The sequence below is a fragment of the Desmodus rotundus genome, chromosome 7, assembly GCF_022682495.2.
Source record: "Desmodus rotundus isolate HL8 chromosome 7, HLdesRot8A.1, whole genome shotgun sequence".
NCBI lineage: Eukaryota > Metazoa > Chordata > Mammalia > Chiroptera > Phyllostomidae > Desmodus > Desmodus rotundus.
Genome location: NC_071393.1, coordinates 99,529,595 through 99,552,151, shown reverse-complemented (window position 1 = coordinate 99,552,151; position 22,557 = coordinate 99,529,595). Strand labels below are relative to the sequence as shown.

At 40.7% G+C, this 22,557-nt stretch overlaps 1 protein-coding gene across 2 annotated transcripts in view; it reads right to left on the bottom strand.

The window, feature by feature from the left end:
* The window catches only part of GNG2 (G protein subunit gamma 2), a 105,551-nt gene extending 86,103 nt beyond the window's left edge, over positions 1-19,448 (bottom strand). The window contains exons 1-2 of one of the 2 annotated variants that reach the window (XM_024568312.3): positions 19,263-19,448; positions 3,786-3,822 (exon numbers count right to left, since the gene is read on the bottom strand). The gene's annotated coding sequence lies outside the window, so the exon portion shown is untranslated. Of the gene's footprint in view, positions 1-3,785; positions 3,827-19,262 lie in introns of both variants that reach the window. The other variant, XM_024568311.3, reaches the window with a different exon arrangement.
* Positions 19,449-22,557: the final 3,109 nt, after the last annotated feature.

Here is a 22,557-nt window from a genome sequence, read left to right as displayed (position 1 = left end):
AACTTGTCAGAGTTGGAAAAATGTCAAAAGCAGCACACTCTCCAAAGGCCACACCCATAGTACTAGAAAGTCTGGCCAAGAAAGGAACCCTTGGACTTGAACCTGTCCACTTGATCTGATGCCAAACACTCCAAGAAAACCCAAAGCCTTCAGGGCCTGTATCTAGAAGAGAGGATTTGCACAGTCAAGATAAGGACTTGCTTCATGAATTTGGGAACCCTAAAACTTCTCAATAAAATCTTAGATAATCTTATCTCTGCTACCTGAGGCATTAAAACAATTAATTACTTTGGAGTAGGCAGATAACAGCCCCCACGTAGGTCCCTGTTCTAATCCCTAGAACCTGTCCATATGTAACCTTACATGGATAAAGGGACTTTGAAGATGTCATTAAATTAAGGGCCTTGAGAAGGGGAGATTATCCTAGATGACCCAGGTGTGCCAAATCTTACAACACGGGTCCTTAAAGTCAAAGAACCTTTCCTGGATGTGTTCAGAATTAGATGTAATTACAGTAGAAAGGCACAGCGATGCAATGTTGCTTCCTTTAAAGATGGAGGAAAGTGGACTCCACAAGCCATTAGTCAAAGAAATGAATTCTCCCCTAGAGCTTTTACAGAGGAACGTAGCTCTGTTGATACTTTGCTTTTAGCCCAGAGAGATCCTTACAGAACCAAAGCTGCAGAACTGTAAGGTAATAAATTTGTCTTGTTTTATACCACTGTTTGCAACAGTTTGTTACAGCAGTAATAGGAAATAAATACATTCTTCATCATTGTTGCTATTCAATTTGCATGATGTCTTAGTAGTATTTTGCTTTAAACCCCAATATTTGACCATTGCTTCCCTAGTGTTTATTTTGCTTCTCTGTATAGACCTAAAAAAACAGATTTAGTACAAGAGCAAACATGCTCAAAATCCCTCCAACGGTACAACACAATACTTCCTTGTACACATCTACTTTATTTAGTTTCTTTCCTTAGTTTGTTAGCACAGACCACTTACATAAAGAACCACTGAGCATAACTGAAACCAATAATTTTGCAAGAAGCAAAAGTGCTTTTAGGTGAGAGTAGAAAATGCCAAATAACCTCTTTAAAGGTGTACGCTAGGACACAGTAGTTCTCCGTGTCTCTGAATATCACAATGACTGGAAGATGCCTCTGGCCTTCTGTGAGCCAAGGACAGGAAAACAAAGAGAACAGTGAGGAATTGTTCCATTCAACACCCCTGCGGGCCCCCATTGAGAAATTCTGCTTGGATTGAAACCATTTAAGAACATTTATTAGCATGAAAGTCATCAACCCAAATATCAGACAAAGAATATCAAATACTTATAAAACATTATTATAATGTTTTCATTATTAGCAAAATTTGGTCGAGTGTATGGCTCAACACTCACCTATAAAATATTAAGTACTGAACTCCAAGAGAACCTTGATATGGAGTAGCAAAGGCTATACATGGTCTTAAAAGCAGACACACAAAGGTCTTTTGTTTAATAAGCTCTAGACTGGAGATTCTCAACCCTGCCTGCATATTAAAATACCTGGAAAGCTTTTAAAAACTGCAGATGTCCACACCCCTCCCCCAGGGATTCTGATTCAGCTGGTCTGGGTAGGGCCTGCATATGAGTGCTTTTAAACTTTCCCCTGGAGATTCTGATGTGTGTCTGAGCTGTGAAGCTCTGCTCGGTACCCAGCTGTGAGCAGCCTACTGGACTTACCGACCTGGATGTGGCCACTCCACAGAGTTGAATCCTTTCTTCCTATATTTGTATCCCAGTTATCACAACCCATATCATCTCCCAAAAGAGAAATCTGGCCATCATTCCAGATGTCTGCTGTCATTTCACTTCTCATCCCTAATCAGCAGCTCCATCAGTTCTCCCATCATTTCCAAACCCGAGACCTCTACTGGCCTCCTTTCCATTAGTCTCTCTCCACATCTTTATACTGTACTAGGTAGCCTAAGGAATTAACCTTAAAGAGTATTGCGTGCCCTTCTCTGACTTCCCACCCAAACTAGAATCCACTCTTGGACCTGGCACTTAGAGTCCTACCGCTGCTTCATCAGCCTGCTTCTCAAGCCACACCTCTTCAGTCTGCTACATCCCAACTGTGCCGTCACCACTGTAAATTGCTGAAGGTTCCAGCATGCTCGTTGGGGCCTTTGTATACTTTCACAAGTGATTCCTTATTCCCAGAATGCCTTTCTCTAACTTTTCTGACTGATGGCCCTTCGTGTCAGAGCTCAAATAAACGCCCCCTTGATCACCTCCTCTTCTCCCTCACCCAGAGTGCTCTGCTCAGAGCTCCTTTTTGCAAGGTTCTCTTTCCCGCGAGACTGAGCAGCTCTGGGACGAGGCCTGTGTGTTTTTCATCTTCATATTCCCAGCACCTGGCATTCACTCATTTGTTCATTCCTTCAACAGTTGTATCAAATATGTAACAAGTGCCAGCCACCTTGCTCGAGACTAAAGGCAAAATGCTTTCTCAGAGCTTATATTCTTGAAAGGGAGGCAGATAATTGGACAAACACTTATAATAAAATAAGAAGGTACATGAGAGAGTTGGGAAAAGTATTTTCTGTTTTTAAGTTTATAGTATTTTAAGTGAAAACATGTCAAAACAGGTTTTAAAAATTGTGGCACATTTCAAATGTTGACATGACGAGTGTCATCTCTTCATTTTGTCGGTGTATCTCCAGCAGAGAGACTCATCTGGAGATTCCGGAAGTCCACATTTGGGGGCTTCATAAATGTGAGGTAGGGGAGATTGGTTGGCTCTCTTACCCTAAGAAGTTTCTGGCACTAGTAAATACTGAGTATTTGTTGGAAGAATAAATGGATGAATGATTAGCCCCAGAAAACAAAGTCAGTTTATAAGTAGGTATTATTTCTAGTTAGCATTTTGCCGTAGTCCCTGAATAATTATGTAAATAAAAAATTAAAGATTCAACAACCAAATTCAAGCCACTGTCATACAACCGATGAGGAAGGAAGAAAAGAGGTGGGTGTATAAGTCAAACTATACTGGCCATGAGTTGAAAACTGTTAAAATTAAGTGAATATGGATATGGAAGTGCATGATATTATTCTCTTTATTTTGGTTTATGCTTGCAATTTTTCATAATAAAGTTAAATTTTAAAGGGGAGGTTGACAATCCACGTCACTGACTAGAGGAAACTGTGTTTTGGCTGGGGAGAGCGTACATACACATTATCAACTGTCTCAGCAATATGGTGACTTTTCAAATCTACAGCCAGGGTGAAAGGGCTTTAGCTAGTTTCGAAAGCCAACCCCACTTCTTCAAGAGGAAACCCACCAGCATTAAATTGACCTTTTGTTGTAGGTGTTGTTGCTGCTGCTGGAAAAGCCCCTACAATCTGCCGACAACAGGGTTTACCCTTCTCTGATCTAACCTCTGACCTACCTAACGTCCCTGTTTCCCAGGGTACGTCCTCAACGGCTGCACCCGATTAGTCACGTTTGTTGCCACAGAAATATATTTTGTTCATTAAGGCGGCAACCTCAAAGGTCTCCAACTCAAGTTTTTAGAAGAAAACGGGGAAACCTGGGTGAGAAGTTTGGTTTCAAGGAGAGCCATTTCCCCCCCCGGAAATCCTGAAGCCATGTCAATATTGCTAAAGATGCTATGAATGTTTGATAAATATCACATGTTAAATGTTTCCACCTATAGCATCACTTAAGGTAGGTATTTTCCTTTTGAAGTTCTGGTGAGATTCAAGAAGATCCTAGAAGAAAATATTTCAGAATCCTTACCTTTTCAATTCCCGAAGCCTGAGGCTCCCTGGCAGATCTGGCTGTCAAAAGAGCAAAGAGGAGAATGTGTTGTTTAGAAAAAGGAGAAATAACATGACAAGTAAGAGCTGAACAGCAAACGAATGTTTCTGTGAGTGGGATGGGGTGCTGAGGGCCAAATGGCTCTAAGAGCAGGAAGGTCTAACAGGTTTACATTTCTGAGCCAAGAAGCAGACATTTTGTTAACGCTTTTCCTTTTAAACAAACATATCTGTGCAAATAGGAGTTCTTTTCTTTGTGAACATCCCTACCTTCCAGGCTACATGAAAACACAAAGTTGTTCTGGGATCCCTAGGGGAAGCAGAGTTCTCGGCGACAGAGGCTGTGTGTAGCGATGAGATGAATAAGAACAAGCTTTCCTCCTGCCCTCACCCAATTTGCTTCCAGCAGGACCAAAGTGGCAGAGACAGAGCACACTCTTCCTCTAGTGTTAGGGGCCGAGCTAGAGTATCCTTTGTGTATCTAGCCCTTTAAGAGGGTAGATGAACAAGTTAGTGGTTGCAAAAGCATCTTTAGCATCCAAAGCTTCTGCAGGCTGTTTAAAAGCAGAAACACCTGTACCCCAAGGCACTAATGACCTCTGAGGATGTTGAGCAGATTTGGTCTAATTTTGCCTACAGTGCCTGAGTATGGTTCATATCTAAGAAAGTTCCTATGTTCAGAAGTGCCTTTAGTCCGGAGAAGCTACCCAGCACCCAGCTCAAAGGGAATTGCCTCTGCCTCATTATTTTTACCATTATTTTGTTCTATCTCAGAACAAAGAGGTACCTCACATTGAAAGTACTAAAGGTGAAAATCCCATTCACATGAGGTCCTCGGACCAAACCCACATTAATGTCACTAGAGATCTCATGTTGCTGAAGAGTGGCCCATGTGCTTCAATCTCAACCCAACCAATTATATTCCCAGAGGAATTTAAGGGATCATATGTTTTCAAATGAGCCAAAGTTATTAGAAAACTATTATCATGATTAATGACAGCAAAGGAAATAAAAACAAGCCAAGAGCAAAAACAATCTATTTTCAGAGAACGAACCCTAGGGATAACAATGATTAGTGGGACTTGCAAAATAAGCTTGTTCCAGGGTGTGCCGGCACCCATACATTATTACCAATAGCATAAATCAGCAGCGCCTCTCTGGGAAGCAGTTTGGCACTATTTATCAAGATCCTCAAATGTATTCTCAGGTATTGTCTTAGTAATGCCACTCCTTGACTTTATTCGAAAACCAGTAAATAACCAAAATATAGAAAAAGAATTATTAGCATGTGTTAAAAAGAGCCTGAATACCAAACACCACTAAATAAAACAGAGAAACTCTATATGATGGAACTTTAAAACAGTAAATAAAAAATTTTAAACAAGGAAAAATGAGCATAATATAAAGTGAAAGAGAATATAAAATTTTATATATGGTATGACCTCAACTGTTTTTGTAACACATATATTTACAAATATGTGATGTTTCTAATATATTTTGTTTCGCATATGTGACATTCTTGAAGTGGCAGAAATTGCTAGATATGCTTCAATAGCTGCTCTCTTCTTATTCCATGCTTATAACTGAATTCTAAGTAGCACATACCACATGCATGTCAAATATTTTTCCAGCCTCCCTTGCTGCTAGGCACGTGGCCATGAGTCAAATGTCAAAGGAATGGCTACAAAAGAGACACGTGCATCTCTGGGTTCTGCTTTCCCTTTCACCATTCTCCCTTCTTGCTGGTTATAGCAGGTTCCTCATGGCAAGCCATGTCACACCATAAAGCAAGGGAAACGAGAGAGGAGTGACAGAAAATGTGCTATAAGAAGCCTGCGTCCCTCCATGATCTCGTGGAGTAGGGCTGTTTACCAGCCCTGGACCCCCCACCTCTGGATTGTTATGCGAAAGAGGAATAATTCCCAGCACCTGCCAGCCACTGCGCACTCTGGTCCCTCACAAGCAATTCGGCTAGCAACCTAATTAATGCAAAGGCTCATTCTTATTTTTGCTTTACAACTTAAGCATTTTCCAAATGTTCAATAATTATCATGAATTACTTTGTCAGAAGAAAAATTTAAGCTTTGTTTGCTAATATTAAGACAATGAAGGTAGCACAGAAGAAGTCTGGGCAACATTTGCCTTCTTTCCACATAGGAGAAAAAATGAAACCCGTAGTTAAGAGAACTTGTTATTACATCATATGCCAGGGCCCAGATTATATACGCACTCCCTGAGTTTGTATGACCCTGAGTCACACCCCATGGCACTTTATTTGAAACCCTTTGAAAAACAGTTTTAATAAGGCAAAGTTGTTTAACTCTAAATAAAATCTGCTTTAAAATCTGCTTGAGGAATACTCTAAAAAAATAAAACTCTAGTCAATGTATTACAGTAGTTCCCCCTTATCCATGGTTTCACTTTCCACGGTGAGACAGGGTGCAACAATATTGAAAGGAAAATTCCAGAAATGAACATCTCATATGTTTTAAATTGCATGCCATTCTGAGTAGCGTGATAAAATCTCGCACCATCCCCTTCCATCCTGCCTGGGATGAGAATCATCTCTTTGCCCAGTGTCTCCACGCTGTATACGCTACCTGCCCATTAGCTGCTTAGTGGCCTTCCCAGTTAGGAGATTGATTGTCATGGTATCCCAAGGCATGTGTTCAAGTAACCCTTATTTTACTTAACAATGGCCCCAACGCGCAAGAGCAGTGATGCTGGCAACTCAGATATGCCAAAGAAAAGACGTAGAGTGCTTCCAGTAAGTGAAAAGGTATGTAAGTAAAGGAAAAAACATATTACATATAGGGTATTGTCCTACCCATGGTTCAGGCATCCACTGGGGGGGAGGGGTCTTATAATGTATCCTGCACAGATATGGGGGGCTACTGTATATTTACCCATTGAAGAGGATACACAGAACTGCTTAAAGTGAACTTAGAAACATTCTTAAAAACAGTTTTGTATGAGCACTAACTCACACCTTTACTTTAAGGGTGTTGTTTGTTCTCCATACAGAATCACTCTCTCAGCAATTCCACCGGCCCAATAACTCTGTCAACTGTCCATGACAGAGGTTTTGATTTCCTTTTCCCCTGGAGAGGGGAAGGGTTTGGCAGAGCTCACATGCCTTCCTGGTCTCCTCTGTAACTTAGGGGCCTGAGTTGTAAGATGGGTGTCCAAGAAAAAGGAGTCACATCTACTCCACAAAATACAGGAAAGATAGCTGGCCTAATCGGGGATCATATCTGAAACAAGGGCCTCACTAAAACCCGTCTCTAACCATATTAGAATAATGCACTGAGGATCCTTTAAATCTGCAATAATGTTACGCCAATGGCATTTCATGCCTTTTAGAGGATCACTAAAGCCCTGTGCACTTGCATACAAGACAGTTCACCAGGTAGACCCTAGAGACTTAGATGTAATTATATATCAGATAAAAAACCCTTCTCAAGAGAATGCCAAATGGTCCTTTTCCCACCTGTGAATCACAACATCCAACACTAATACGGCTAACTTACATTCCATAACAAAGGCAGGGTGCCAGAGTTTCATCACTTCCCTCTGAGGATGACTGTGCCAATATGTTTTCAAGAACACCCTATATTCTCCCTTGCAATAATTGAAGCTCACAGTCAAAGCTCCGAATTCTCAGTTTCTTTCCCCTTTTTCCCTTTACAGAAACATAAGCAAGCCAACTCAACAGGCCTAATTACCATGGCAACAACATGCGCTGTGATGATGAGTGTGTTTGTTTTTAAAAATGACTCACAGGTTGTTCCCCCAGAAACCCCAGCCGCACAGGTTTCTGGCTGGTTTATAAAATGTCTTCAAAGTTTTCTTGCAAATTTCTTCTATTAGCATAATTGGTGTGATGAAGAGACATTCATCACAATCAAATATGCCCTTCTCCTTAAGGATAAAAAAAAAAAACCCTCACTTGGTTTCTTAAACACTCCAAGATTAATCAATTTAAAACTCAAGTTAATAATGAAATTAATTTGAGTTTGTATGCCGGAGATAATTAATCTGTTCCTAATTTAAATAATTAAGGTATTTCATAATGTAGTTTTAGAGACCCAAATGGAATAATCAGCTGAAATAAAATCAGGAGTAAAAAAATATCAAATAAAATAGCCTAAATCTGTGGGTCTACGGTCGGTCACATGTAAAATGTTACAAAAGAATAAATGTCTTAATACTGAGATGTTTTTCAAACTAATGTCCAAAATAAAGACATTTATTTTAAAGTTCAGACATGAATGTGTCCAGACATTTGGAGAACTGTGAACTACTTCCATTTATTTATTCAATGCAGATTATTTAAGACCTTCCATGTACTAAACACCATTGCGTGTAACTGGAACATTGCACGGAGGGTTAGGGAGGCCTGTTTTATTACCGGAGGTGAAAGCCCATGTACTCTCAGACGGACCCTTTGCTTCACAAGACACCATTCTGAATAAGCTCTCAGCGAGAAGATCCATTTCTTAATGATCATATCAGGCCTTGAATTCAGAGTCCTGATTTTGGCATCACAGTGGACTCCCTTCAAAAAAAGATGCTGGTAATTTTGGTATGTTGATTTCTTCTGTATGAAGTGGAAATAAATCTTATTTTACCAGGAATTCAACTAGAAATTTTTATATAAATCTATTTAACTTAAGAGTCTAAGTCTCCTATGCTTACGTATAATATAACATATAATATGCATGCACACACAGAAAACAGTCCCTAAAAATTACTATCTCCAAACAGCTACACATTGTATGCACTGTAACCAACACTATATTTTTTCTCTAGAGTTTAAAGGGGTAACCTGAGTGTATCTGTCAGGAGGGGCTAGGTTGTTATGCAGTAACAACCACTGAGATCTCAGTGGCTCAAGACAGCAGAGCTTATTTGTCACTCTCACTTCATGACAGGTCAGTGGAGAGACCGTCTCTGTGCTGTCTTTACTCTGAGACCCAGGCTTAAGAGAGCAGCCACCCTTTCTTCCTGTGCTGAACTACTCCCAATCACCAAGCGATGTGCTTATGCCCTGGTTCTTACAAGCTTCTTCAGGTAGTAAATGTCATTTACTTCAAGTAGTAAATGTCATTTCTGTTCACATTTCACTGGCCAATGCAAGATACACGGTGACACCTAACTCAAGTGGAAAGAGAAACAAGTTTATCATGAGCTGAGCAGGAAAGCTGGAAATATTTATGAGTAAGCACATGGATTACTGAACAAATAGCACATGCCTGAGATTGACACTTAAGTTAGTTAGAACATCGGCATGTGACTATCCCACGCAAATAGGCTTCCTTAGGTGATTCCTTACCCCAAGTTTGAGCACCTATGATTGAGGTTGGCCTGTAATCATGTCTGGTAGAAATTCAGTAAGGATCCTATGGATAGAATAAAAGATATTCTAGTCCAGCTTGTGGTGACAATAACAATTGTAATAATAACAGCTATGCATCTGAATAATTACTCTAAGTCAGGCACTATGCTAAATAAATACTCTATATACATTATATAATTTTCTCCTGACAATTTTGTGAAGTAGGTATTGTCATCAATAATTTCCCATTGTTTAGAACAGGTATACAAAGTTTAAGCAACTTGCTCAAGAAATTCTGATTCCCATGTTTTTCAACTACCATGTTCACCTGTGTAGGAAACCTTAGAATGTTATTTTTTACACTATATTTTAGAATTATTTTAAGACATAGTAAAAGACAAGTTGTACCATTTTTTTTTGCCTACAACCTTTCACCTTTGCATATTTAAATTTTTGTATTATTTTAAATAAAGAAAATTTTGGGGCTGTTCAATATCATTTTTTTCCAAAGAAAAAACTTAAAACTGTTAGTGAAATGTCTTTAATGCCTACACACAGCAATGTTCCCTACGCACAACCATCATGCATGAGGTTAAAAAAACAGCAAAGGAAGAATTGAGTTTTCCAAGGATAGCCTCCAAAATGAGATTTTTTTTCCTGTTTAAATGTTTCAATTTTTTTCAAATGGTTCTGCACAGATCAGATAAATATCCTTCTTAAACAGAGCTCTGTTGGCAAAGCCTAAAAATTAACTTTACTTTCCTGTTTAAAAATGCAAATATAAGAGTAGGAAGCACTCAATCATTTATTACAGAAAAGGTGCTCCTACCATTAATACTTAGTCTGTTATGATGAGAAAGCACAGAAACACACTTAGAGATGAGCAGTCAAAACACTGTAATTTCCACTGAAATTTCCCTTTTTCACTACTGCTGCTTCACATATATTGCCTCTGAAATACACCACCAAAGTGGAAGGTAAGAACCATGAAGAAAATGCAACAATAATGAAACTGCATGTTGCCTCGGAGTTGTAAAGTGAAAACCTATTTTCAAAATAACTCACGATAGAAAATTCTAGAGATTGCTCATTCTTCTCTTACAGGTGCCGTGACCAACAAAATACATCCCTCTCTAGAAAAAAAAACAAGGTTTTCATTTAAGTCCAACAGATACCATACACAGAATCTTGGCCTTTCTAGCTCATTTCTTGGCCCAAGGTGGATTTTATTTTGATCAAATTGATTTAAATGACCAGCCAGGAAGACTCAATTTAATTATATATTTTTACAATGCAGACATGCAGGCCTGGTTGTCTAAATTAAATGTTATTTTTATTGCTTTATAGAACCCGATGTATTTCTTCTGGAATAATTTGTTTAGAAGATTCTTCTTTACATCAGCATTTTTTGTATTTTCTTCTAGGGTTCTTTTTCCAATCCACCTAGGTCATCTTCATCAACCAAAAAAAGTTTTGGGGTATATGTGTGTGTGTGTGTGTATATCAAAGGGAAGTGCATGAAAGCACCGTTCAGCTCAAAGTTGTGTGATCTTGGTAACTGATTTAATCTTTTGAGGCTTGGTGTCTTCACTTACAAGGTGGGAATAATAATAGTTCTTAGAGTCTGACTCTGTTGACTGCCTACCTGATAACCATTCATCTTTCTTCCTTGCTAATAGAACCAATCCTTTTTTTTAGGGGGGTGGGGCGTGGGGAGGGGGTTGGTAACTATGTTCTTCAGAGAGGCAGGCGACTTCAAGGCCTCAGGGGGAAACTCTTATTTTTAGTTAACCACAGTGGGCCATCTTCCTATCCACTTAGAGATAAGCATGTGAGAGGAATTCTGCTGGAGACAGCTTTGCCTGTAACCTTAGAAAAAGGTACAGGAGAAGAAACTAGCCACTTCACCGTGTCTCTAGACATTGAAACCTGCCTGTGTTCTGAAATTATAGCAGCCATCTCGGCACAGCGATAAAGATGGGCCTAAGAGGGTAAACCGATCTGCTGAGGTGGTCAGAGTGGGAGGAAGGAAAGAATTCAGGGTGCTAAGAATGTTGCTCACCTATGCGTAACCAACTCTGGACTTACCCTGCATTCAGGAGGTTTTGGGATAAGTTTCCCATTGGTCAAACGATTTTGGTAAGAACAAACCATTTTGGAAAAGAACAAACCATTTTGTTCTTTTCTCAGCAGCCACAAGTGTCCTGATAGGAAAGTACTGTTCTCATCTCATAGGCTTACTTTTAAAACTAGTGGAAAACCGTAATGTATATGAAGCATCCAGCACCCAGCCGCACAAATGGAATGTGCGGCAAGCGCTAGTTCTCATCTTGATTTTTGAAATGTGTTGATTGATCTTCAGTCACTCAAACGTGAGAGCTGGACTCTGTGTTGCTCGAATGACTCCTCTGTGAGTTTTCCCTAGTTCTTCCAGACAGAATGAAGGACAGAAGTCACTGCTTTCTCTGCTTACTCATCTAAAGGTAATACCAAGTACCCTAAGTTTATTTTAAACAATGAGATTGGCGTTTAATGCAGACAGCAAGCCCTGCCTTGCTGACTGCAGTGTAGAAAAATGTAGTTCTACTGAGGCATCTTCCTGACTGTGTAAATCAATGGATCTAAATAAAACTCAGCCCTGACCAAGTACTCAACACAACAGCCAAGTGTTCTTCATTTGGAGTCGGCCTAGTTTAATTGAAAATCTTCTTTCTAGATGAAAGACATACTTTATAGATTACCATACACCTATGTAAAAAGGCCACATTTCATCTGGAGTTTCATCTCATCCTTATTTCAGAATCCAGCACCTTTTGCTTGGGAACCCTCTCCCCCCACATCTTCATATGGCTGACTCCTTACCATAACACAAGTCTCAATTAAAATGTCACCTCCTCAGAGAGGCCTTCAGGGATTACCCAACAACAGTAAACACCCCAATACCACCACCATCACACAAACTTTGATAATTCAACCAGTTTCTATTTTAATCCATCTCAGCACCCATCACTACCCAATATTCTCTTGTATTGTAATTTGTTTCTGTCAATGGGGTCCAACCGCGGCTGGTTCTGATCTAACGAGTCTGTTGAGGCTTGGGACATAGGTGTTTTTTTAAAGTGCTCCTTAGTGATTTCCAATGTGCAGCCAGGTCTAAAATCCACTGGTTTATGTGTTTACTGGGTCTCTCCCAACATTAGAATGTAAGTTCCAAGAAAGTAAAGGACAGGCCGTTTTGGTTTGTCCAACGTCCCCTAGCCCTTCAAAGGCCACATGTCACGTTGCAGACGCCAGTTAAGACGTGTGGACAGACTGACTGACTGTACGGCAACTCTGCCAGTAGTGTCTGCGCACCAGTGGTTCATGAGCGGGCTCCTAGAGGGTCTAGCCCACTTGGCAGCCAAAAATTAGTGACTCCGGAAAGTTCCGTAAATAAATGAATAGTAAACAAAATGCATCTGTGGACTTAAGTGTTCTCGCCAAATAAAAGTAAATAAATAAATAGATAAGGTGATGGATAATGAATGTGTTAATTGACTAGATAGGAGCAATCTTTTAGCAGTATATATCAAATCACCATAATGTACGCTTTAAATAGATTAAAATTTTATCAATCATACCTCAATAAAGCTGAAGTAAAAAACACACAAACAAGCGTGGGCCAATGTGGCTCAGTTGGTTGGAGCATCGACCCATAACCAAAGGGTTGTGGGTTCAATACCTGGTCAGAGCACGTACCTAGGTTTTGGGTTTGATCCCCAGTCCAGGATGCATATGATCCCCAGTGTGGTCTGGGAGCATACCGGAGGCAGCCAATCAATGTTTCTCTGTCTCCCTTCCTCTTACCCTTCTTCTCTAAATGAAAAAAAAAACCTCCTTGGGTGCAGATAAAAACATTTAAACAAACAAACAAAGAAAAGAATTCCCAAACTGTTTTTGTGTGCTATAAGGAAGATAAAGATGAAACTGGATGTGGCCACTCTCCTCAAAGATCTTGCAAAAGAAAAAAATCAGATCACCATTAAACACACTAGAATGTGCTCACTGCTGTGATGAAAGAGAAAAAGGCTTCCGGGGAGGTAAAGATTGTTTCTTATTGGGGATGGGAGGGAAGAAACCAAGAAAGGCTTCATAGAAGAGGTAGCATTTAAACTTAGCCTCATAGGGCAGATTTAGAGAAGAAAGACAGTGGCAGTGACATGTGGAAGGGGAAGCAGGAAGGTTATTCTAGGGAGAGACAAAAACATAACAGCAAACCAACCCAGCTGGGGGTTAGAAGGGCCTGAACAAAAACACGGCGATCAACATGGAAAAGAGTAGATAGTGTCACGATATGTTTTTGATGATAGCACAAAGGGCTATGCAACTGACTACAACTTGGGTCATTGGTGAGGAAAATAGTGAAACTGAGTTTTTATAATTGAGGGACTGAGAGAATGGGCATCCCTGATAATCATGGAATCAGGTGAGGAGCTGGTGTGGAGGAATGTGGGATGGCCAGTACTGTTCTGGACATGGGAGTTTCACTGTCATTGGGCTGGACGCTCTGGGAAGTTCGCTGGGAACTTGATGTGTAAGTTTAGAAAGGAGGTTAGACGTAAGGATAGAGAATCAGTCTGGGGACTGACTCACACAGCAGCAATGACTGAAATCACAGGACGGGATTTGATTAAGGGAGAGAGAAATTAAATTGCAGAAGAATCAAATCTCGAGAACACTCCAGACCCTCTCCATTAGCTCTGAGTGCCAGGCACCTGGGAGCAAGAATCATGGCTGTCTAACACTGACAACCAGGTTGGCGGGGGTAGCAAGGGAAGACCAAAGGAACAGGGGTCAAGTGATTGGTTCTCCATTAAGAGCTTGACTGTTTACATATATTTGCCAAGAGATAAAAGGGTTGATTCTGTCTTATCTTGAACCTTGGCATACAGTGGTGCTACTTCTAAGAAGCACGTTATCACTAAAGTTTGGGAATTGACCTCCCTCTTTTTAATGTTTAAAGTCCTCTAAAGCCCTGGCTGGTGTGGCTCAGTGGATTGAGTGCCGGCTTGCAAACCAAAGGGTCACTGGTTCTATTCCCAGTCTAGGGCACATGCCTGTGTTGTGGGCCAGGTCCCTCATAGGGGGCATGCGAGGGGCAACCCTACATTGATGTTTCCCTCTCTCCCTCCCTTCTCCTCTCTAAAAATAAATAAGTAAAATCTTTTAAAAAAATAATAAAATCCTCTAGAGTTTGTCTGAACATTGACTTCCATTAAATATAACTCATTTTCTGTAACATGAAAGTCTGAATTTCATTTCCACAGTGGCAGCTTTACATTTGAACAAATTTGAACAAAGAAACTCCATATTTACATGTGGTGTTAAATGTAAACATCACCTCTTCTTTTTAAACAAAATAATTTGGTCTTATAAACAATTCTAGTAGTGACAAAGTATGAAGACTTTCTCTATTCATCTGTCCTATTATGGAAGAAAGTTAAATGGAGATTAAATTTGGGAGGTGGGGTATTAATCAACTGTGCATATTTCGACAGGTAACTTAAATTCTGGGCCTATTTAATTATCAGTCATGGAGGGGTTGATACAGGCTAGGTTGGTTCCCAAGTCATTTTCCACTCTACCATTCCCAATGTCTTAAGCCAGGGACTAAACCTTAATACGACTCTGTAATTCCTCTCTTCCTTGCGTATCCATAGAACCAGGCATGGATCCTTCCAGAACTTGTGAAATGAATAGATTTGGAAAGTAAACAAAGTCAGGGGTCATTACTGCCAGCTCCAACCCCCCACCCCACAACACACACAGAGTGCATTACAAAAAGTCAACATGAAATCATTCCAAAACTCTTCAAAACATTCAAGGTCAACGACTGCTGCCACAGCATACAGATCAGATATTGTCCCTGTTCAATACTCCCTACTCTTCTTGTCCTGCTCACCCCAGCCCCAATCACACCCTGCCTCAGCAGTTTGGGAATCAGGAGTGAACTACGTAGTGGAAAACGAAACACACAAAGATTCTTTATTTTTGAACATGAAATTTAGATTAGAATTACATTTCATTAGTAGAAACCTGTTGTCCCAGAAATCTATTGTTATTGTTTAACTACTATAAGGCTTCTCTACAGGTTAATGCTCCCCATTATAAAGGGTTTGGAAGCAATTTAGAACTTTAGTATCTCCTCCCTTTTTCTGACACTGCTACCTATTGGGCAGTTTTTCCTCATCCAGCTGAGGGGAAGGTGGAAAGGCACTTAGGAGACAGTAGTAGCCTGGTCCACACTTGACCGTCAGGGTCCCTGGTCTGACTGTCTACTCAGGGGTTTGAGTTTCAAGATCGGGTTCCTGATATCACCAAGTATCTGGAGCTCTACAGATTTTCTTACTTTCTCCTTTTGATTTTAAAAGTTACTTTTGAGAGAAGTATTTCACTTGGGCAGGAATAATACTGATGTATGACCAAGATTAAATACAAATGTTATAATGATGCTCTTTGACACACTATGTTAAGAAATCTCACCATTCAAAAATGTCTCTTCCAAAACAATCCAAGTAAAAAGTGAGCAAAGGACTTGAATAAACATGTCTTCAAAGAATATATACAAATGGCCAGTGAGCACAGGAAAAGCCTCTCCAAATCACGAATCCTTGAGGAAATGCAAATTGAAACCACAAAGAGATATCAATTCACACCCAGTAGGATGGCTACTATCAAAAACAAACAAGCAAAACCTCCAGAAAATAACAAGTGTTGGTGAGGCTGTGCAGAGAAGGGAACCCTTGTACACCGCTAGTGGGAATGTAAAATGGTGCAGGCAGCTGCTGTGGAAAACAATATAGTAGGGCCTCAAAAATCAAACATAGAATTAACATATGACTCAACGATTCCATTTCTGGGTACCCCAAAATAAATGAAAGCAGGAACTCAGACATTTGCACACTTATGTTCACAGCAGCATTATTCCCATAGCTAAAATGTGGAAGCAACCCAGTGTCCACCAAATGAATAAACAAAGTGCGGTATATTCCTACAGTGGAACATTACCCAGCCTAAAAAGGAAAGTATGACACTTGCTACAGCATGGGTGAACCTTGAAGACAAGTGCTAAGTGAATTAAGCCAGTCACAAAAAGGCAAATACTGAATGATTCCACTTCTATGAGGTATCCAGCACAATCAAACTCATAGAGACAGAAAGCAGAAGGGTGGCTGCTGGGGGGCAGGGGAGGAGGGAATGGGGAGTTAGTGTTTAACGGGGACTGCGCTCCAGTTTGAGAAGATGAAATGGGCTCAGAGATGGATGGCGGTGATGGCTGCACCATAATGTCAATACACTTAATGCCATAGATAGTCAAAATGAGGAATTTTATAAAAGATATATTTGCTTTACTACAGTAAAAAAAGTCTCCTGGAACTTTTGTGATAGTGGCAAAGATCAAGTGTATGCTAACTTTTCCTTATGCCACCCAGGAATGAAAAATGACATCTGAGTACCTACTATGTCCCAGGTCCCCACATATCCACAACAAAGCAAAAACAAAATAAAAATCAACCCCCCCAAAAGAATCAAAACAAAACCCCACCACCTTGACTAGGTACTATTAAGCCCTCTCTACAATGAAAAAACTAAGGTTCATAAGTTAACACACTAGGTTAAGTGGTAGGAACCAGCAGTAGGATTCAAAGGCAGGTCTGCCTGACTCTCCAAGCCTGCATTCCTTTTAGTCCATGATGTTACTTTCTTTTACCCACAGTTGTCTTTTTGAACAGGCTTTCTGTTTTGACTGTAGAGCCTTTATACTTAAAAGTTGGGCCTGCCTTCAGAAGTAGGCTAAAAAAGTCAGTGGACCAAATACATTCACTACGTGCCTACCATATGAGGCCCAGGGCTGGCTATGAAATAATGGAGTCGTGTTTCCTCTCAGCCATTGGCCATATGGCGGAACAAAAAAAAACCCATTCAATTAAAATTTCAGTGTTGGTCGACTCCCTCCAAAGCCACTGAGTACCCTGGGCAAAAGCATTATGCCTTTCAGTATTCCATATGGCCACAATAAGTGGAAATAGTCTCCTTTTACAGCATGGGAGCATTTTCATCTTTTTCCTAAACCTTCTACCATTGCAGTTACTGATCTGCTGTTACCTGCTAATGTTGTGCCTCAAGCTGGAATTTAACAATTAGGGAAATGTTTTGTGCTGTGCAGACAACAGGCACCTCTTAGTAGTTTTCTGAAAGAGAGCAGGGGGCTCTCTTGACTCTCCAGTGCCTGTGGGCCAAGGTTTTATTTTCTTACTCTTGTGTGGAACACGCAGAGAAGAGGCACGCGATTGTCTACACACCGCAGACACAGCCGAGTGTTGGCATCACCTAGTGAATACAGCCAGTAGATGAGTCAGTACCAGAGGATGAGCCCATATTCATTCATACAGTCCAGGTTCCCAACTTTTCTACTTCAGGTAATGACAGGCAGCTTGATCAGAGAACTCGTTAGGGGCTTTCTGGATCCCAGATGTAGGCTATACCCCCTCTCTGGGCAGATATCTTCACATATTTTACTAAAAAGAGGCAAATGGGAAGTGGAGCTGTGGAATACATGGCGTGACTTGTTTTGTCCACAGATCTGATTAAATGCAGTGAATCTGTCAGGGGAGTTCCATGGTTTTGCCTCTTAGACACAGCACAGGTTTCATTTAATAAGTCACCTCAGAAAAGTAGACATGGCTTTTTCCTTCAGTACCAAAATATTCTTCTCTTTCAAAATGTGCTGCTACACTACAAATTTTGAGAAGCCAAATTAATTTCATAAAATAGCATTAGAAAAAAAAAACACCCTACAGCTCTTCACAGTAGAGAGTGGTGACAAATGCGGAGGTACATACACTCTCAGTGGCTTATTTAGTGTTTAAAAACCTCTATGTTAAGAATTTATTAGTGTCTAACTATGACCGTTTTATTATTTTTACTCCACTGTGAGTTCCTTTTTTTCTTTGAAAATTTATTTCCTTCCATTCTAATAACTCAAAAAATAAAACCTTTTATCAATGACAATTTAGTGCTTAACTGTACTTTCTTTTGGAGACAAAGCTTAATTTTCAGAACCAGCTACACTAGGGTGTTAAACTCTTTCTCCTACATATCATGCCAAAGGACTCCACAATCTCCTTTCTTATCCATTAGACTTATTTAATGCACTTTTACATATCATTCATAAATACGAACAAGTCACAGTTACAGACTCTCATTAAGAGCATCCATTACTCAAGAAAATCAAAGAATAAAAACCCCGTTCGGATTTTACTATTTCAGTCTATCTGTGGTGTATGTATATAGGGAAGGAGACAACCCAGCCACATTTTTATATTTTGTTCCTCACTGAGATTAATATGCATCTTGACCTAGCGATGAATAAAATCCACATAAACATAAAATCCAGGTATATGCTGGTATCTCATTCTGGACAAGCGAAACTCGCCACCCTCCTTTGAGAAAGGATGCAACTTTAGGAGAAGACCTATTGGCAAACTGCAGCTGTTTCTGAGGTTATACTGAAAGCAGCTGCACAGAGCACAGGGAAGAAGACACCGTTTTTTAATGGTAAATACTGCCCCTCACAATACGCAATTCTTTTGTTGGCAAATTCTGAGTACAAAAGGATTTAATACCCCTAGCCCTCCCCCAAAAGAAGCCAAATCACAGTCATTATGCTGCAAAATAGATGATACCCCCCGTGCAACATGTCGGAAAGATAATGCAATTAACATTTTACACGCTTACACCCCTGAAAGAGGACTGCAACCTCAGATGATCAGGCACAGCCTCACAGCCCCAGTTGGTTTCAACTCAGCCCTGCTTTTCTTCTGAGAGAACTATGCAAACAGCTTCTTACATTTGGCGTGTTTTCCTGACCAGTCACCAAAGATAAGCACTATGATCATTTTCTTTTTAAAGCAAATGTGGTCATTCTCAAAAGCCCTTCCAGAAGAACCCATTTTAATCATTTTCCCCAATCCTGAAACAATGTCCCTATCTTCCCTTAGCAATCTGCCTGTAAAACCACAGGCGATGGTCATTTTACTCACTTAAAAAGGAGCGACAATGAAAAAGCCTTTCTTTTACCTTGGCTCTGAGGCTGGTCAGAGAAGAGTGGCTTTTCTCCTGTCTCCCAGCTGGTCTGTGCAGGCGAGCTCCGGCGCAGCCCGCCCAGCCCAGCCCAGCTCAGCAGTAGTAGGAGCTGCCCACAGAGCAGCGGCCGTTGTGTGTATGTGTAGCAGCTGCGCCTGCAGCCCAGGGACTAGTCCCCACCCAGCTTTGTCTTCAGTCATCGTTCTTTCTACAGGAAGCAGCACATCTCCCACTTCCTCCTCTTCTTAGTAGCTGTGAGCTGCTTTCTTCTTTCCCTCTCTTTCCATTTCAGGGCTCACTAGCAGTTTCACCTTTTCCTGGGCTACTGACACAATTTGACTAAAAGAAACCAACCCTTTTATCCCTTTGTTCCAAATCCCTTCGGTGGTATCAGTTTCTTCCTTCCCCTTTCTCATTCCCTCACCCTCACCTCCACGACCTACCGCCTTCAGCTTGGGCAGCCCCCTTGCCGGCACACAGTCTGCTTTCTTAGCTTGAACTTGGCTTGTTTTCATTGTTGTTGCTGCTGCTGCTGTGGTGGCTGTTCTTTTGGGGGTGTCAACAGCCCCTGGCCAGGTTCTGGCCCTGAGATCCAGCACCAGCCTCAGTGGCTCCTTCTGATTCACTATAGTCCTTTTCAAACGAGTTAGCTGGAAGCTTGCAGCGTCTTGCTGCAGCATTTTTCTCTGGGCCAACATTCTAGACGACTAATTTCTCCAAGGTCCCACTACCACTGAAATCTTGCTTAACCCACATACTCAGAAAAGAATGACCCCAATAAGTATTCTTGTGGGGCATAGGAGCTAAACCAAGTCCTGCAGTGCTACCTGTAGCCTAACAGTGAAGACATATTGCCAAGATTCTTGATGGTGGGAAGGAAGGACGTGGTCCTAAACGCTATACAGTCCCAGCCCAGAAATAGAGTCCTCTCCTGCACCCCCTCCCCAACACACTGGTAGAACTGAAAGGACCTACAGGGTCCTTGTCAGTCACTTTAGTAGGTGGTGCAGCGTTAGGGATAAGAGCAGAGACTGCAGGAAGTCTGTTCATCCATCAGGGTTTAAATCTAAGCTGTCATTACTGACTTCATGAACTTGGGCAAATTATCTAATTTCTACTTGCCTCAATTTCCTCATCTACAAAATGGAAATGATTACAGTCATACCCCACAGCAGAAATCTGAGGATTAAATGAGATGGTATACAAAAAGAATATAATAATTCCTGAAACACAGAAAGTGTTTGATACATACTGGCTCTTATTATTTTTAGAGGAAAGTGCAGCCCAGGGAAGGCAAGTGACTTCAGCAGTCTGCAGTCAAACGGGGACAGTACTTGGTTTCAGGATTCCCCACAGTTAGTATATTCAGGACTACACTCAGATGCTCCTGATGGCAGTTTATTCAGCTTGCGAATCATTCTCCCCCAATACCAACACAAGGTGCTGGACAGAAGCTAGAGATTAAACACAGCTGGGGGCAGGGGAATCCCAGTGTCCAAGCTGCACTATTAAGCTCTTCTCCTGAGGAGTCAGTGACTGGAAAGTTAATTTTCCCCTGCAAGAGTTAATTCCCCAACACCACTTTTTAAATCCAGTCTTGTCTTAACCGTTCCAGCAAGTAAACTAACAGGAAATGTTGGAAACCTAGAGCTGATGAAGATAACTGGATTACCAGGTAAATCACCAGGTAACTCTTCCTAAACCACTTTGGGGACTATACACTTTAGCCCACAAGGTACAAAATTTTAATTTCTATAAAATGTTCTGAGACTAGTCCCAGGACACCCTTTGTTTTCATTTGATGTCTCTTGAACAGAGTTTGTTTTCTTCCTGGAAATCATATCAAAAAGGACCCTGATGTCAATTCACTAACATTAGAAAATTATAAACAGATTGTTTTAAGATTAAAAATGAGTAGCTACTTCCCTGGCTGGTGTGGCTCAGTGGATTGAGTGCTGGCCTGTGAACCAAAGGGTTGCCGGTTTGATTCCCAGTCAGGGCACATACCTGGGTTGCCAGCCAGATCCCCAGTAGGGGGCGCATGAGAGGGAACCACACATTGATGTTTCTCTCCTTCTTTCTCCCTTGCTTCCCCTCTCTAAAAATAAATAAAATCTTTTTTAAAAAATAAGTAACTACTTTTGAACCACCAGCAAATAAAATTTTTGTAGTTGGAGAGGACCAGACATAGATTCCCAGAGCCTCCTGCAGCCCGATGAAAGTCAGACATGAATTGCCTCCAAATCAGGAATCTTGGTGCCAAAGGTCACCAGCTTTCATATAAAAATTTAAATATATATGATACTAAATCTAAGAAAAATGAGAAGCAAAATTATTAATGGTTGGAAAGGTTAGAGAAACAAATCTTTGGTTAATTTTAGACTACTAGTAGTTACTGGCATTAATTCTGGATTCAAATAGGTCTTTTTCATTTTTTAAAATCCTCTCTGTTCCCTTCTCACGCTCTTCTTAATCATCAGAGAGTGGTTGGAACTTACTTTTTTGTCTAGATAGGAAAATCTCTCTCAGACAATAGCATCTCTAGGTATTTGGCTGCCTTTTGCTCGGTTCTTCCTCTGTAGCCCTTACAAAACTCTCAGTGCGTTAACCTAGTCACTGCTGGGAAGTAAAGACTAGATTTTAAGATCTTTCTCTTCCTGTCATTAACCTCCTTGCTTTCAAGTGGTCCCAGTAGCCTCCTTCTCTGAAGAGAAAAAAGAGAAATGTGGGGGTGTAGTTTGGCTAAGGGAGAAGATTGATCCAGTTTAGAGCTTAACACAAGTGTGTTAAGTAGGCATGTATACTAAGTCTGCAAAGTGTTAACTTCTTAGGACACATAATTACACCTCATCACTAACAGTTCATGCCATCAGTAATGAATATGAACCTATCCTGGGTACATTTTATTAATGCATAAAACAAAAGCCTGTAAAATGCTCTAATATTCATTAGTGGCCCTATTTGTAGACATTGATACCTGTATTTCTTACCTGGTAGAGGAGGTGGGAGGTAATAAAAAGAACATCATTTTGGCCTGATATCTCTCCTGCGTTTTGAGCATTCTGGCTGGAAGTTCCTTGGAACTCCTTAATACGAACATCCCCAAATTAAATATATCCCTTCACCCAAAGTTTATTCCCCTTTCTCTATCAATATTTCATTGAATGAGGAATACAAGCCAGGTGTCCACAGCAGGAATCTAAGAATGACATCAGAACCGTTTATCTCTGTCACCCCTTGTCTGATTTAAAGGTCCTCGTCCTTTCATTCCCACCAAACTATCTCTTTG